General features: G+C 33.6%; 1 pseudogene; it reads right to left on the bottom strand.

Moving 5' to 3' along the window:
• Nucleotides 1–1139: 1139 nt before the first annotated feature.
• LOC149158061 (PI-PLC X domain-containing protein At5g67130-like) lies at nucleotides 1140–7675 on the bottom strand (annotated as a pseudogene).
• Between the last annotated feature and the right edge of the window lie 7304 nt (nucleotides 7676–14979).

Raw genomic sequence — 14979 nt, 5'->3', positions numbered from 1 at the left:
ATGCTCCAAATGAGAATACTTGTGTCCCGAAAGAGAATGGCTACACTCCAAATGAGAATGAGAATGTCCAAAATGAGAATGGGTATGGAAATGGTTGTTTTCACAATGTTTATGATTTTCACTAGTGTTGCCAACATGGTGAGACGTACACACAAATTTTGTTTCTTCACTATTTAGAGAACCATATTTTTTCCCTAAATCATTCTACTACTACATAATTAACCTTACATTCACATTTTGAATCCAAGCATAACACTAATATTTTTAATGTGAATTCCACCATTCTTGATCATCATCTTATATCTATTTTTCTATGTGTCCCCTAGTGTCATCTCTGTTGTTGGAATTCATGTCATCAAGCTCATCTTTTCTTTCATTTTATATTTGTTGTGTTGTAGGAAGTACATGATCTTGTGCATTACCTTTGCCCTTCTTTTTCCACAAGAAAGACAACGTGAATTGCCATTATTTTTGGCTTGAAGGAACGATGGTGGACTCAAGGGTGGAATTATCTCATGATCAACCAATTCCTCTTTCATATAACAACTTCCCACCATCTTAGGTTTGCCCGACTTGACTTCTCAATTAAAAGGGATTCTTCCCAGAGTTGGAGCTCTATAGTAAATGCAAGAGGAATACCCTTTCCGGAACTCTGAGAAGAATACCTTGTCCAAAGCTTTGTAGTAATTGATAGAGGAATACCCAGTCTAGAGCTCTGTAGTAAATGCAAGAGGAATACTTCCTTCAACTTTTCTCCACAAACGAGATAAATCAGGTTGTCATGATTTACATTTGAGGAAATACACAGAAAATGGAATGTGTGAGAACATTCTATAGTGAATATTGCATGATGTGAAAAGAAAAATAGAACAATGATCAGAAACTGATGTGAACGCAACAATCCAAGTTTAACATGGATCAATAAAATTTAACCTCTCGATGAATGTCATAAGACCCACTAAGGTTGAAGATTGGGGTTTGTGTAAATTCAAAAAACCGAACCCACTTTCACTTTAGGACCATTTTCATGAAAAGAAAAATAAAACAATGATAAAAAATAGATGTGAATGTAACAATCCTAGTTTAACATGGATCAATGAAATTTAACCTAAATGTGTATGTCATAAAACCCACTGAGGTTAAATATTGGTCTGTGTAAACTGAAAAAATGAAGTGATAAATTGCACTTGAAAGAAATCCACTGCTAAGAAATTAGCCCATTGGTTTCCTACAGTTTGGTGACACATGCTCAAAATGTTTAAGAGTGCATCGAAATTTTCTACATAGGATTTGGATAAACTAGGTTGATCTCGGAACAAATTCTCGAGAACCAACAACTAGGCTTTTGAGCTTAGAGTCTTCGATTCAATGCGTTCAATGTTGGATCCTGCTACCAAACCAACATCCCCATCTACCAAAATAGTTGTTCATCAATCCCTCCATATACATAATTAAAGGCATGATATCATAGGTTTTGTAAAACTTACATTGATTTTCCACCACATAGTTCCATTGATAAGAAATTCCCTCTAGGGCCTCTTTGGAAGCTATTGAGGTAAATATTATAAGGTGATAGTTTTTCACAATCGTGTCGCTCACAATAAACCAATCACTACGATATTTGGGCATGGAAGACCCTAGGTACCAGTACTTCACCAAATCAGTTTCAGTGAAGACTTTGGTCAAACCTTTGGTAGCTTTGACATAGTCCTAAATGAATATGGTGATGATTTCAAAGGGATTCATTGTCAGAAATGCCTTAATCACCTTCAATGTATTCACAAATGGCATCTGTAATAGAACCATATTCCAAATAAACAAAATATTTAAATATTGATTTAGTTAAATTTAAACAGGGTTGAAAAATTCTATAATCAGTTGTAATCTATCAATGTGTTTAATGCTTGACATGGCTAGGTTCAAACATCTTAAATGAAAAAGACCTCAATATGAGTCAGACTAGTTTAACTTTACATCCAAGGCTTTAGCTTCGCTGGTTACCATCAATATTATTGAGCATTTGGGTAAATTCAAATCTCATGAATAATGTGGACCTGGAGGTATGTTTCATTGATTTACAGCGAAAAATAACACCCTAACAGCCTGAAAAACACTTTGAATGTGGAAAATTATGCCTGAATGTATTTAACTTAAACAATAAAAAAAATTGCATTAGTTAATCAAGGGACTTGAGATTTTAACCTACAAAAGTTGTGAAATTGTAGCAATTGCCTCGAATGAATGACAGAGCCAAACATCATTCTCATAATCATACATGTCCAACATTAGCACCATTCTGCAAAAATTTCCCCAAATTAAATACCCTAATTGCTTGAAGTCTCGGCTAAACTCCCAACGATTCAAAAACCCTAATTGCCCTAAAATATTTTACATGTCATACATACATTTAATTGGTCCAGAAAGCTAGCTTCTTGGTTATTGTAACTAAATCTTTGGACATCCACCTACAATTCTTCTTCGATGATTGCATACGAATTGTGGGTCATCAACCATGAGTATTTATTGAAAAGTAGGTCACCCACCTAAATAAAAATAAAAGAAAATGTCAATGATTTGCAAAGAAATTAAATGAAAATCGATCAGAATCTTTCAAAGTTGAGAATGATTCCTTTAAAGTTGGATTTTTAGTATTAGTCGCGGTGCATCTGTAACTCAATTCGCCCACTAAACTACACAATATGCATTGAAGACCAATGACATAGTCACTATCCTTCGTACAAATATCATGGACATGTTGGGAAAAAAAGGGAGAAGGAATGAGAATACCCTATTATTGCCCTGATTTATTCAAAGACTATTACAGCCGAAATAGCAGATGTGGGTTACGTGATATAATCCCACAATATGGAAACTCCCACTAGAACAAGTTACTCCTATGCCACTTGTGGGCAAGAGCACAATTGCATTGATGAACAAGACGATGCATCATCTACAAACACATTGCACATGTACTTCTAGAAATCCTAATACCAATCATAAGAATGCTTAATCTAGAGCGGGGAGACGACAGAACCAAACCTTCAGTCAAGGGATCATTTTCAATATTCCTCACCCTTGGGCTAGCACTAGTGCTGCATTGCAATTTTGGGCAACACTGAGACTGAAAACACATCCTTAGACTCGAACTCGAGACAATCGACAAAAGAGAAGACTGAACTCAGAGATCAGAGATGAAATCCGGAAGTTGCGAGATCCTGCCATGTGGTAAAAAATGATTTGACAGAGCAGGACGAAAATTAAATGCTCTAATTGACCAAATCTTCCCAGCCAAAGCCCGTAGAGGAACACTTTCGATGTAATTATGTCTTTTGAATGTGGTATATATATTGTAATTGTTGTAAAACCAAATTATCTTTAATCTATTACTTTTATGTAATTTTTAATATAATTTTCAAATAAATGTACATTAAATTAAATGCTTAAAAATTAGTTAAAAATATTCTAACTTTTCAAAATATTATATTTTAATTTTATAATTAGAAAATTAAGATAATTAAGATAATTAGCATATTCTAATTTTATATTTAATTAAAAAAGATTAATAGAAAAGGAAAAATATAATACAAAATAAAGAAATTGATATGATTAAATTACATGTGGTTTGAAAATCTATTTTCCAAAATTACAAATATAGTTATCCCCTATCCACTCATGGAATCTCTCTAAATTCGTGAATGCAACTATAGACAACTTGTCTTAAAGAGACAAAAGAAGAATCGATGTCCATGAAATCTTACTAGGAAAAGTTGTCACGTTCTTCAGAGTCGGCTACCCCCAAAAAACTAAGAGCCCAACAAATTGTTGTCTTTATATAATATAATGTGAATGGTAAGTGAAATGGTAGCCTCAGTATAGGTGTGAGACAAGGCTCATTCTTAGAGTCAATTTTGCACGTGTTAGATATTATTGTCTTAAATTGATATGGTTTTGTTCTAATTGGTAACTGTCTTAAATGAGTTTCCTCTTAATTGTCATTGTCTTAAATATAAAGTTTTGTCCTAAAATATTTTTTTCTCACATTGTTTTTGTTTAAAAAAAATATATATATATTGTCTTAAAATTTTTGTGTCAAACTATTTTTGTCTTAATATAAAGTTTTGTTTTAAAATATCAACTGTTTTTATTTTAAATATAAATTTTTGTCTCAAAATAAATTTTTTTCTCAAATTTTTTTCATCTTATATATCAAATTTTGTCTTAAAATATTTTTGACTAAAATCAAAACTAAAATTTTAATGTAAAATAACTAAAATAAAAAGTGAAGTTTTGAAAAATTGAATGCCCTTATCATAGTAGCATCATTTGAGAATATTTTGAAATCCCATGTACACAAAATTTAAGTTAATCGTTTTTGTGTTTCTATACATTAAATTTGAAATATTTTAGGAATATGATTTACAAAGTTTCCATTACGTGTATTTCAATTATTTTGAGTTAAAACTATATACTTAAAAATTTAAGTTAAAAAATACAAAAAAATATGTTAATTATTTTAAATTTATCTTAGTTTATCAAATTCCCAAATATTTTCAAAATATAATGTGCAAAGCTGCACAATACATTTATTAGTTTATGTCGATTGCATTCCCTTGAAATCATATAAATTACAGAGTTAATTTGAAAACACTATATTTTTATTTATCAAATTCCGAAATATTCCAAACATATAATATGCAAGACTGCTTATTACAATTATTAATTTATTTTAATTACCTTAACAAACTTTAAAATATTTGAAATATTAATAAATTTCTAAATATTTCCTTAAACTTTTGGCTGACTACTGCGTCAGATATTCTCTTTTATAGTCTTCATATCTCCCCATGTACGCAGCAAAGAATTGCATAATATAATACGTTCGGCGTCAATGCCTGAGAATCAAACAGCCTGCCACTTTATGGTGAAAGCAAAGAATTGTGTAAATGAAACGGTCTGTTTTGAATTTAGATATGTTTTAATTATGGATGAGTTGATTTAGATATATTTTAATTATGGATGAGTTGATGTAAAAAAATAGGAGTTAATATTATTTAAATGTTTTATAGAGTTATTTGATTGGTTTAGTTTTAGATTTTTTATTTTTTTTCTCTTTAAATTTATTTATAAAATTTATCAAAAGTAGAATGTACCTCCCCACTCACAAAAATAAAAATAGAAATGAAAAAAAAAAACTAAAATCTGTGGTATAGAAATAGAAAAATGTCTGAAGTATGTCGTATACTCGCGAAAGATTTGCGTTATGGGAATGGCAACATGTCTCAAGATGGAGGTTAACCTGTCAACGTTCATCCTTATCCCCACAGCAGCGTTCATCCGTATATCTCCTAATATCTTGCATACGGAGAACCCTATCACTCACTCAATATCTTATAGCTTAAACATAAATTTGGTAGACTATCTTATAGCTTAAACATAAATTTGGTAGACTAGTCTACCAAATTTATGTTTAAGCTATAAGATATTGAGTGAGTTATAAGATATTGAGTGAGTGACAGGGTTATGTTTTTAAGCTATAAGATATTGAGTGAGTGACAGGCTTATGTTTTTAAAATTAGTTTTTTCAATAATATTGAAAAATTAAAATTTATTATTCAAAGTTAAGAATTATAATTTGTTGGTTAATGTTAAACTAATAATTGTTATAGCTTTGTTTTGGTAGGGATGATACACTGAGATTTAAAGTAGAAAAATTAAATGTCTTCTCACACATAAAAACTTACATAAATTTAGGTGGGTGGTGATCACTACATTTACAATTTTACTCTTTATTAAAGCATTGAAGAACACTTATACAATAACTTTTCACAAGTTTATTTATTTACATTTTATTCCAATCCATTTTGATATAAATATTAAAGAAAGAAAGAAAGAAAATTATTTTAACGTCCATGAGGCTAAAGATACTCTATGGGAAAAATTGCTTCTTCATTTGGTTGATGTATTCAACCCTTTTCATGTGAAACTTCACAATAAACGCTCCTACCTACTGGACAAACCCCTCACTAAATAGATTATCCCAAAGGCTCTCGACAAACCCCTCACTAAATAGACTATCCCAAAAGCTCCCAGCTTCTCAACAAACCCCTTGCTAAATAGACTATCCCAAACACTCCCAGATGCTCCCAGCTTATGGACAAACCCCTCGCTAAATTGACTATCCCAAGAGCTACAGATTCTGGACAAACCCCTCGCTAAATTGACTATCCAAAGAGCTACTTAACAGAATATTTGCATAACTTTCTTTGTTTTTTTTTGAAGGCCTTGCATTCTAAAATGAAATTCTTTTCCGTTTCCACTTTTCGAGAAGAACAAAAAATACATACTCTTTCCTCCCACACTTCTTTTAGCCTTTTCCAGCGTCCCGTTTCACAATGGAGTTGATGAGAATTAGTCCTTAATTGAACAATAAGAATTTTGGCTCTCCAAGAAATATTGGCCTCTATGTATGCTTTTTGTTGATGATTATGAGTGGGATTAAACACTTCAATATAGCGTTTTTCTTTTCTCCCTAGCTCCTTATCCATAATAACTGTTTATAGGACACATGTTCAAGAAAATACCTCATTTACTAAACCCTTTGTTATTTTTCTACATCCAAGTCTTCTTTCTTTTACACAATATGTCATTAAAGACAACCTTTCGCCATTTGCTCAATATTTAAGTGACATAGGGGTGTTATAACATGGAGTAGTCTTTAAGTGACTTTTTTGAGTTTCTCTCAGCTTGGTCAAATATTGATTTGTGTTGTTTAACTCCATTATAGGTTCAACACCCTTAAAAACCCTTGGGGCACTTCCATTGTGAAGAGTTCATACATCAAACTTGTGATTTCAATGGATTTTGGACAAATTAGATCATAAAATAAAGACAAATAGGACTTGAAGAATTTTAATTTAATTATCAATAATCATTAGGTAAATGGTAGGGATTTAACCCATGCAATACTAATATTTTTAGCAATAGTCATTTATCACAAAAATAATTATGCCTTCCTACTTTTTTAATTAAATTAATTAACATATAAATGTGTGTCATGAACCCTGATATAATTTTTTGAGCATGTAGTATTAGTAAACTATGATATTAGGCCATAATATTGTAACAAAGTTTATTTAGGATTTAAAAATCTCCATAAAAAAATAAATAATCTTATTATTTGCCTATATTATTTTTTATAATTAACCAATAATAATTTAATATAAAATTTTAATTTAAATAATTTTTATAAAAATTTTAATATTAATAATTGAAATGTATTTAAATAAAATTGTTTTAATGTTTATCCATATTTACTAACTAATTGATTTATGTAACAATTAATTTAAAAATTAGATAAATATGATATTTATTTTATTCTCTCTAACCATAACAGCGCATTAATAAAAGGGTTGAAACGGATTGAAGGCTACGTATCCCAATAAGACGCTCAGTTATATGTGCCTAGCACGATCTCCACTTTGAACGTCTCCTGGCTTTAATCTAAGCCACGTCGTACCAGAGCCGTGTGGTTGAAGTGTTCAAGAATCGATGCACCGCCATGCGAGATAGTTCCAAATCCTGATCGCTCAGCAGCAACTTCTTCCCGACCCCATTGATATCTGCGGGCCGGAGTGGGACATAGGTGACGCAAATGTATTTCTAATAAATCATGCATTAACGTCTAAAAAATGAGAAGCATACATATTATATCACAGGTTATGGATTGATTTCACTGGGAAATGGTCAGAGAATTTAGCAAATCATGTGAATTTTAAATGGGGCCTTCCTCGATTGATTTCAACCCTACGCGTAGAGATGGATCTCAAATAAAATGTGTTCATTTTAAGCCTTTCTTTAGGGATTTTTTTAGACTTTTTCACTGCGAGTAAAGCAGGTTTTATGACATTTTGCAGTTTGTGTTGGAATAATCACCGCACTTCTATAGAATTCATAATTTCCTCCCTGGGGATCCTAGTTACTGGATTGGAAAGTTTACCAATACCTGCGGGTTTTGGTGTAACGACAAACCTCCACATGGTATCAGAGCTTGGACCCGCAGGTGTTAGTAAACAAATAAGTCACTACACCGCCATTAACCGGGAGCGTTAGATTATCCAATTTCCAACAATCTCCCCCCCAACGCCAGCCAGGTCTGTTTCGAACTCGAGACCTTTGGCTCTGATACCACTTGTTGGAGTCGCGATTGTCGTTACACCAAAACCCGGAGGTGTTAGTAAACAAACACATCGCTAGTGTTAAACACATGACATGAAACACACTGGGAGCGTTGAATTATCCTTCTACACCGCTATTAACGGGGAGGATTGGATTATCCAATTCCCAACAAATTGGCCATATATATATATATTTTCTATTTATCGATTGAAAAATATATTTTTATTATTAAAGTTTATCATTTTGTAATAATATTTTTAAACAAAATTGATGATGAAAGTTTATAGATTCCGGTGTGTATTTAAGGTTTTTGGAAGCAAATTGATTATAGGAAGAGAGCTATATTTTATAACCCAGAATAAAACATGCTTAGTTGATATTAACTTCAGATAATTACAGACAATCAAATATGAGAATAACACTCCGTGATGCAAGCAGATCGAGAAAACTTCTCGCAGATGCAGAGCAGGGAGACTTCACTCAGACTCAAACTAACATCACAGATTATAGAATTAAAACTCTGTGGTGCAAGCAGATCGAAAAAACTTCTCGCAGATGCAGAGCAGGGAGACTTCACTCAGACTCAAACTTCTCAGACTCTCTAAAACTCTCCAAAAACTCCTTGCCCAAATGAACTTACAATGCTAGTATTTATAATATCCTAGCAGGTCATCCGGTGAAAACTTTTACCAGGAACTTGAAACCAGAAGAATCAAACTTTCAGCAAGAACACCATGCAAGATGTCTATCACGAAAGGACTTTGTACAAAAAGTAATGAATAGTTCTAAAGATTCGGGCAAGTGGGGACAACCACTTGTTATCTTTTCCCTTGGAGGCTAAGCCATATGGGCACCGAATCATGACATATCTAAAATGAAAAGATGGCCGGAATCTAGGACATCGGCTCATATATAAAAGTAATTACATAGTGGAGATTTTATTCGAACTAAATCCCGCGGAAACCAGAGAACAGTATATGTACAAATAAAGTAGGATATGAAAGGATTTCTTTTGATTGATCCTTATATAAAAGTAATTACACAGTGGATATTTTATTCGGACTAAATCCCATGGAAACCAGAGAACAGTATATGTACAAATAAAGTAGGATATGAAAGGATTTGATTTGATTGATCCCTTCAATCAGTCGATGTTAACTCTGTCATCATAATCATGTGCATGAATATCTGGGACAGCTGGATTATTATGGCCAAGTCTGATTTGGTCATGTTCTACCAATTCATCAATTAATTCTTCATTATTTGGAACAAGCACTTCGTATGGGATAGATTCATCTAGCCAATATGGTGCTGTATCTCTGGTACAACAAAAGAATGGGAATGTGAACATGAATTTTGGCTTGTCTTGTTCGTCCACTGATATCAATCCTCTAAATCTGACAGAAAGCTTAAAGGACTCATCTTCTTCATTAGGAATGAAAATTGTGTGTCGGTGGATGAACTCAAACTCTAAGACATAATCATTCTGGACAGCTACATGCATTTCCCAATGGAAAATTCTGACAAACTCAGCAAAAGTCCTATCAAAAATGTTTTTAGCTCTAGGCAAATACCTAAACATAAATAGCTTAAACCATTGACTCCACCAATTGTTAGAGGGATCGATAGCTACTGCATAAAATATGACCTTAACCGAACCATGTATCCTAGCTCTCTGGTGAATAGAAAAATAGTTTGACCATGTCCAGTCAGTATTTTGAATACATCCAAAATAAACAGGATCTGGTTCCCTAGACAATGCATAATAAACACGCCATGGCCTAATCCTATACAGTAAATCTTTTGTATATGACCATCTAGACTCCTCATAGTCAAACCATTTTTGCAGAATGATTTGTCTCAGGCATAATGGTAAGACTTGGAACTGTTTTGATAGACATTCTAGACAAAACTCATAATGACAGTTACTACAGACTGTGACATACTTGACTCTTTCAGACTCGACATGACTGGACTGACTTGTAGAAGCTTCACGTTGATTAAGTGGTCTAAACATCTTGATTTCCTTGATTTCTTGAGCACTTTCTCTGGTAAGCATGTCAGCAAGATAATTTTCTGCACCAGATTTGTAAATAATATCAAAATCAAAACCTTCAAGCCATAATGCCCATCTCAGCACTCTGGTACTACCTTGTTCTAGCAATCTTTTGTTTGCCAACATTTGTTTCATATGCTTTAGATCTGTTCTAACAATAAATTTAACACTTTTCAAGAACAAGTGAAATCTCTTTATTCCTCTCTTTACTGCAAGTATTTCTTTATGAGAAGAAGGATACTTTTTCTCTGTATCATCAAAATATCTTGAGGAATAGGCACAAACCAATTCTTTTCTTCCATGCTTTTGTAACAAAACTGCAGCCCAAGTGTGATCAGAAGCATCTGTTTCAAGTATAAAAGGAAGATTAGTATCAGGAAGCTTAAGTTTTGGCAAATCATTAAGCTTACTCTTAATACTAATTATTGCTGCTATCATTTCATCTGTCCAACTGACAACTTTCTTCTTTAGTCTATTCAACAGTATCTTTGTATCCTCTCATTGTTTGGCATAAAAATTCCTTATAAACCTTATAAACTTTCGAAACCTGCACAGGTTTGAACATTGAATCGAACTCTCTTTTGATGAATTCACCCTCCTCTCTTTCTTCTTCTGCAAGCCTTTCCCACCATTGCTTTAGTATGTCAGTAAAAGACCATACAATTTGAGTTACTATATCAGACCATGGTGCTTTGGTTTCAGCTTTTCTCTGTAGTTCCCATGCATGGACATTACGTAATACAGCAATCACTTCATTATAATCAAGGCAACCAATATTTACTAACAATGAGTTTCCATAGCCTCTAGAAGCAGGATTGTCTAGCCTTACAGATGTGGATTGCATATTTTCAGTATATCTGCTGAATGGGCTTGATGTTGATGCTTCATGTGCAGAGGTATCACCAGCACCTCTTTTTCCTTTGTTGGAATAGAAAAAGGAATCACTTCTATCCCTTTTAGAACTTGGTTCACCTTGTGTTTGTTCACCAGTTATTCCTGACATGGCCATTATTGTAGGAGCAGATGATTGGCCATTTTGTTTTATTAAAGAACTAAGGCTGACATAGTTCTTTGGTAATCTTAGACTTTCAACAAAAACAAGATCAGCTAGTCTACTCTTCATCAACTCTGTCTTTTCTCTAGCTAGATTGATTCCTTTTTGGATCTTCTCAAGTCTGGCTCTATCTATATTCTCTACCCCTTTAAAAAAAATATGCTTTGATTCATCAGAATTGGAGGAGAATTTCAGCTTTGAACTTGAGACATCTACTTCTCTATAATGAGGTGGAGAAGCAGGAGTGGGGAGTGCATTTGTAAGATGTTCCAAAGACTTGGAGATGATACCCATGTTTGACTGGATATTATTTAACTTTTCTGTGTGTGCATCTTGGGTTCCCAATGTCTCAACATAACCAGTATGCATCTATTTGATATGTTCTTTAATTTCTAAAACATCTCTGGCTACATCAATATTCTGAAGCATACAAACTATTTGGTAGTTCGTATAATTATGCAGCTTTTCATTTTCGTTCTGATCTGGATCAGAAGTTTCTCTCATAGAAAACCATTGGAAATATGCTTTCTTTGTTCCATTGCTAAATGTCCTCCTAGAATTTCCAGATTCTAAATATCTTTCTGGTACTATCTGGTTTTTCTATTGAGTTGTATTTATCTGAGCTACTGTCCACGAATCTAAGTTGGCGATAAGGCGCTGGTAGAGAGCTGTGAAGGTGAAGGACTGCCGTGTTTGATTTCCTGGTGCACAAAGACTTTGTTTCTCCTCTGTTCAGGTGCTTACTCATACTTTCTTTCAATGGCTGGTTATATGAATGAGTTTTCTCTTCAAAAGCCCGAAGACAGAAAGATAGCTCATAATAATCGATGGTCTTTTCTCAATAAGTTTTTAAATAAATCCAGAAATGAAGATGTTCTCTATGATGAAAAAGTGTTAGTACAAGAGTTTGAACCTCAGCTTAACTGGACATTGCCAGAGATTGATATTGATAAGCTTTATAAAATGCCTGTTTTTCAGTTTCGAGCTGCTCAGTTATTTAGATTTACATCTGTGAATATTCCTATTTCCACTGGCCAGTCCGTATACCAAATCCCACTAATACAACCAGAAAATATCAAATGGGGTTTAGAAAATGGTTATAGGTATATCCATATAGGTATCATACAATTTGGAATTAATCCACTAGTCCGTCTTGGTCTGAATACTTCATGCTTGACATGTGTCCTTGATACCAAAATGAATGACTTCAACGACACTTTATTGTGAGGATTCCAAAGTTCTCTCAATAATGGCCCTGTTTGGTCATCAGTTATCCCCAGATATCAAGTTTCACTGATAGACCCTTATATCAATGAATTCTTGAACGCTTATATTCAGTTTTACGGTTATAATGTTGCCCCACAGTCACAGATTGCTCAGCTCCATGCTTCTATATGCCTGAGATTTGTCTCTACCTCCATGCCTCCTCTCAACACAAAGTTAACTGGTAGAGCCTTAAAAGAAGGTGTTATTGTTGGCCCAGGTAACACTGCTCCCCTACAGATTGGTTTTGCAGAATGTACTCTTCCAGATGAATGGAATAGTACTTATATTCCACTTTCACAGAAATATCCTCAACTGCAAACATCTAAAGTTCCTCCGAAATTGTCTCTCATCCAACATCCTGACGGATCCTCTGGTCTTAAATTTACCACTCCTTCACTTACTAGATCTATGTCATCCTTCCCTAGATCTACAGTTTTGGGTGGTAGGAATCCACATATACCCTCTGTTCCCAGAAGTTTATCATCAAGACATTCTGCTCCAAGAGAGGATCATAGAAAGTCTACCTCTCATAAACCTGATGATTGTCAGTTCTGCATTCCATCTTCATCTTATACATTGCAGACTAAAGATTCCCCTAGCTTTGAAGTCTTTATACTTGATATTAAAAGTTTCTCACTTCCTAAAGCTCAGTCGGAAGTCACTACAAAAATACCAGAAAGATATTTAGAATCTGGAAATTCTAGGAGGACATTTAGCAATGGAACAAAGAAAGCAGATTTCCAATGGTTATCTATGAGAGAAACTTCTTATCCAGATCAGAACGAAAATGAAAAGCTACATAATTATACAAACTACCAAATAGTTTGTATACTTCAGAATATTGATGATATGGCCAGAGATGTTTTATAAATTAAAGAACATATCAAAAAGATGCATACTGGTTATATTGAGACATTGGGAACCCAAGATGCACACACAGAAAAGTTAAATAATATCCAGTCAAACATGGGTATCATCTCCAAGTCTTTGGAACATCTTACAAATGCACTCCCCACTCCTGCTTCTCCACCTCATTATATAGAAGTAGATGTATCAAGTTCAAAGTTGAAATTCTCCTCCAATTCTAATGAATCAAAGCATATTTTTTTTAAAGGGGTAGAGAATATAGATAGAGCCAGACTTGAGAAGATACAAAAAGGAATCAATCTAGCTAGAGAAACGACAGAGTTGATGAAGAGTAGACTAGCTGATCTTCCTTCTGTCAAAAGTCTAAGATTACCAAAGAACTATGTTAGCCTTAGTTCTTTAATAAAACAAAATGGCCAATCATCTGCTCCTACAATAATGGCCATGTTAGGAATAAATGGTGAACAAACACAAGGTGAACCAAGTTCTAAAAGGGATAGAAGTGATTCCCTTTTCTATTCCAACAAAGGAAAAAGAGGTGCTGGTGATACCTCTACACATGAAGCATCAGCATCAAGCCCATTCAGCAGATATACTGAAAATCTACAATCCACATCTGTAAGGCTAGACAATCCTGCTTCCAGAGGCTATGGAAACTCATTGTTAGTAAATATTGATTGCCTTGATTATAATGAAGTGATTATTGTATTGCATAATGTCCATGCATGGGAACTACAGAGAAAAGCTGAAACCAAAGCACCATGGTCTGATATAGTCACTCAAATTGTATGGTCTTTTACTGGCATACTAAAGCAATGGTGGGAAAGGCTTGCAGAAGAAGAAAAAGATCAAATAGTTGAACATAGTACTGATCCATTAAGAGCATTGTTTGAAGCCTTAAAACATGAATTTTTTGGATTAGTTCCTGAAGGCTCAGCCCATCATTCACAACTATTTCTCTCCCAGAAGCTATGCAACATTGATTATTTGCAAGAGTATTTTTGTGTTATGCAGAAACTTCTGTATCAGGCTAGTGATCCACATAATGTTGCCTATCTAAGGTATTACATTCAATCTATGCCTGGTAAAATTCCTGACCTCATTAATCAGTACATAGCAGATCATAAAGTGAATTTGGAAGGACAATCATTTGCAGCTATTCACCAAATGATTGTCACAATTTTGCAAAAAAAATGTGCAGAAAGCAAAGCTAAGAAGAATTTTTCCAAACAGATGCACTTTAGCACAAAGCTTTGCAATAATTTCAAAGAAACCTATGATTTTGGTTGTCATAAGTAAAGTGAAAGAAAGGTTTCTAAAAAGACAAAGTTTGACAAGTCCTTCTCTTGCAAGACTGATAAATACTTTCCTAAAAAGAAAAAGTACTTTCCTTCCAAAAGATCATTTAAAGGAAGAAGGGCAGTATTTAGGAAAAGATCAAAACCTTCTAAAAAAGTTGCGTATTTTATTTGTGGTAAAGAAGGTCATTATGCTAACACTTGCAGAGAAAGAAAAGATAAGAAGCAGATGAAGATAATGAATATCTTTTCTACAATCCACG

Source organism: Pinus tabuliformis, chromosome 5_2 (genome assembly GCF_031772625.1).
Source record: "Pinus tabuliformis cultivar Carrire ecotype Pingquan chromosome 5_2, CPIR1, whole genome shotgun sequence".
Taxonomy (NCBI): domain Eukaryota; kingdom Viridiplantae; phylum Streptophyta; class Pinopsida; order Pinales; family Pinaceae; genus Pinus; species Pinus tabuliformis.
The sequence above is the reverse complement of the archived record's forward strand: the minus strand, read 5'-3'. Positions and strand labels throughout refer to the sequence as shown.